The sequence below is a fragment of the Marmota marmota genome, unplaced genomic scaffold (genome assembly GCF_001458135.2).
Source record: "Marmota marmota marmota unplaced genomic scaffold, marMar, whole genome shotgun sequence".
NCBI lineage: Eukaryota > Metazoa > Chordata > Mammalia > Rodentia > Sciuridae > Marmota > Marmota marmota.
The window spans coordinates 37,009,105-37,012,879 of record NW_025999949.1 but is presented as its reverse complement, the minus strand read 5'-3'; the positions used below and the strand labels follow the sequence as shown (position 1 = coordinate 37,012,879).

Genomic DNA, 3,775 nt, shown 5'->3' with positions numbered 1-3,775 from the left:
ATATAGTCTTTTTTTGAATTTTTTAATATTTACTTTTTAGTTTTCGGCGGACACAACATCTTTGTTTGTATGTGGTGCTGAGGATCGAACCCGGGCCGCACGCATGCCAGGCGAGCCTGCTACCGTGCTACCACTTGAGCCACATCCCCAGCCCCTGTAGCATCCTTTTGAGCAAAGTTGCTGCAGAGGCAGTAAGACCATCTCCACCATTGCGGCTTTTGTCTTATGGCATACACCTGAGCATTATCACCATCTCCTTTTTTTTTTTTTTTACTTTATTATTAATTATTTGTATGTGGTGCTGAGGATCGAACCCAGGGTGAGGCGAGCGCTCTACTGTTGAGCCACAACCCCAGCCCTCACCATCTCCTTTTAGAAGGTATATCCAGAATCTGGAGGGTCATTTGTTCACCATCTTTATCTACTTACGAATCACTCATAACATTCCTGTGCTTAGCTTTTCATGTCTGACTTTAGATTTTCTTTCGCCAGGACACAGAACTGAGGTTCGGAGCTCCTGCTCCTTACTCTCCTGTGACAAGGTGGTGTCCAGGACAAGAGCTGAGAGATTGACCTGCAGCTGGGGAGGAGGAGTCCTCTAAACAGGACCACCAGGGCCCTGGTGGACAGCAAGCCTGGGACAACTCAAGATCCTCATGTGGGTTTAGTTCCTGAGCAGGAGAGTGGGCTGCAGACTGATTGTCCCCCTCCTTGGTCCTGCTGAAGTCACACAGACTTCAGGACCCCTTCCTCTGGGGTCCTGACCCCAGTGGTCCTGGGGGCTGCCCATCGTGCCTTATGAGGCCTGTGCTGGCTCCAACTGGACACTGACTTTGGAGGTGGCAAATACTGCTGGTGGGGAGAAGGTGGAGCAGGCGACCAGGCCCCCTGGAGTGCAGTAGTGGTTGGACAGGGCAGCTGTGGTGACTTCGAGGTTGGCACTGCAGGCTGAGTCGGGCTCTGGCCCCTGGTGTGCTCTCAGTGGGACACTAAACCTTGGCTGCCTTTCTGGCCAGTTAAATAAACCTGGAACTGGTAAAGTTTCATAATCAATGTAAATATCCAAATTGCATTATTTACTGAATAAAATGCCCTTTACTCAAAAAGAAAAAGAGCAGGAGAGATGAGTGTGGCCGCACATGTTGGCGAATCCCAGGACTTAAAAGGCCGAAGCAGGAGAATCATCAAGTTCAAGGCCAGCCTGGGCAATCTGAGAACGTCAAAATAAAGTGTTGGGTTTGTAGCTCAGTGATAAAGCACCCTAGGTTCAACTCCTAGTACCCAAACCAAACACACCTCAGCTGCTCTTGGCTGCTGCGTGGGCTTGTGGACCATCCCTCAGCCTGCCACAGCTCCTGGCCCTGGGGCCCACTGTCCTTTGGGGTACATGTACCTCCTGTTAGCTGTCTTGGGGGCTGGCCTGTATGCTGCAGGATGCTCAGTAGCATCCCTGCCCTTCACCCACCAGGTCCTCCCAGTTGTTGACAAAGTTGTCCCCACATTGCCAAGTGTTCCCTGATGTCAGAATTGCCCCTTGCTGAGAACTATATCCCCAAATGAAGGATATGTGAGCAAGGGCACATGGGTCTGCATGTTATCTGGAATTCAGGGAGGGGGGCTGGGGATGACAGGGTGCCAGGGGGGAGCCCAGAACACCTCCCAGGCTTCCCTGAAGTCCTGACTGCAGGTGATGCACAACTGACCAAACTCCAACTAGCCTCCCTCCCAGCTGCCTGGAGCCAGAAGGGCGGGTGGTGTTCCGTCTCTGGGAAGGGGCAATCCCATTACAAGGCAGTGATTCGTTTTCTCGTGTGTGTCAGGTTCTCACGAGTTTGGTTAATGGGAGCATCCTAAAGACTTTCACTGGGGGCAGTGGCCTGCTGGGGTCCCACCCTGTACTGGGGAGACCTGGGAAGGGGCATCCTCACTTTCCCTGGAGAGGAAGCCAGTGGCCTCCTCCTTGAAGGAATCTTGAGCACACCCCAAACTGCAGGAGGCACAATGGAACACAGCAGACGGGCTGGAGGCAGACGTCCACTCCAGGAGGACACATGTCCATGAGCAGCAGGGACAGGCAGGCTTGGTGACCAGAGCTGTGGTGGCCCCGCAAGGCAGCCCTCAGGGTGGAGGGAGCCAAGGACAGAGTGAGTCACAGAAGCCGCAAACAGTTTCACCCCAAGGTTGAAGACACATGGAGCGACTCTGGCTAGCTGGAGAGTTAAATTTTTGGACAATACAAATTATAGTGGGAAAAATTGGACTAGGGAGAGTATCTGCCACAGCACAAGAGGCCAGAACATGACTGTTAACAGCAGTACATGGGTCACTAAGGTGCACAGGGTGTTGCCCCGACAGAACAGAAGAGTCCTATGATACTTGCCTCCAGCTGCACCAGGAGTCCCACGTGCAGGAAAACAAAGAGGTGCAAACACTCAGATGAGCCCACAGGTGGCTGAGGTGAGGCTGCACAGGGCCTGGCATGGGTGCTGCTTGCAGAAGCCCAGGGACCCTTGCTGGTCCCAGAGGTTCTCCCTGTGCCACTTTGGCATCAGCTGAAGCTGCACCACAGACAAGCACAAGTCCTGGGGTGCAGCCAAGATGAGGACGGCCTGCCTGTCCTCCATGAGCTGAACACGTACCTGGTGTTCAGGAGGACTGCTAAGAGCCAAGTATATGATGCATGGCATTTTTGGTCGAAAGGTGACGTCAGCTAGCCATTGAGATGATATGATTATGTTAAGATTTGCATTCATATGGATATTGGACTCCTGCTGTTCACCTAGGCCGGCTACGGGACTCCTGGAGAGTTCCCATTGGTTGGGGAAGTACAGTAGGAGGGAGTTCCGGGGGAGGAGCTCTCTCTGCGGTCCGGGAGGAGGCCGCGTGGGTGGAAAAAATCTTCCCGGGCGGTACCGGACATTGGCGGCAGTTTCAAAAAATAAACTTTGTTCCTGCTTGAGTGGCTCGTGATTTTGTGCCCAGCCAGACTGNGCGCCTCGGTGGCCTTCCCACCGCGGCCCCTCGACTCGCGCCGGGAAAGCAGGCGCGCACGCGGGGTGCTGGGCGGCGTCGCGGGGACTGCGAGTTGCCCTGACGGCTCGAGAGCAGCGCGGTAGCTCGTGAGGAGGGGCTCTTCCGTAGCGCACCGAGCCCAGCACCCAGCCCACTCTCCGGGAGGCCCCTGAAGGCGGTGTGGCCGTGGCAGTTCCGCAGAGGACCAGCTAGGGTCCAAACCTCCCCGCCTGACACCCAGGAGGAGCTAACCGGCTGACGGCGAGGACTGCACCGGTGGACCCCAGCTCTCCGGGCAAGCACGGGAAGCCGCAGTGCAGTGTTGACTCGGGCGTTCTCTGCCCTGGGGGTGCTCTCTGCTCGAGCCCTTCTTAGCTTTCACTCGTAATACATTCCTCTTGCTTGGCTCTTCGTGTCTGACTTTAAAATTTTCTTCCGACTCCAGAACTAGATTTGGAGTTCAAGCTCGACTGGGACCAGCGCCACCCACCTACAGGACAGGTATTTCAACTTCACCTTGTTCATCTTCAGGCTTTGGCTGAGATCATGTCCAATTTAGCCTCTGAAATCTTGCCTTGGATTTCTCTGGGCACCATTCCTTTATATGTCACGCCCATGCTCTGCCTGCTTGGGTCAGCTTGTTGCATTTGTTCAGCTTTTCATGCAGTTGGCGACTGCAGTGGCACCTTGTGTTTTCTAGCTGGCACACAAGCTGATACTCTCTTGCCTCTTGTAGCATCCTTTTTTTTTTTTTTTTTTTTAA

General features: G+C 54.0%; 1 long non-coding RNA gene across 2 annotated transcripts in view; it reads left to right on the top strand.

The window, feature by feature from the left end:
* Window positions 1-2,997: 2,997 nt before the first annotated feature.
* The window catches only part of LOC125616563, a 12,332-nt gene continuing 11,554 nt past the window's right edge, over window positions 2,998-3,775 (top strand). For both annotated transcript variants that reach the window (XR_007347271.1, XR_007347272.1), the window contains exon 1: window positions 2,998-3,513. This is a non-coding gene — a long non-coding RNA (uncharacterized LOC125616563). The remainder of the gene's footprint in view (window positions 3,514-3,775) is intronic.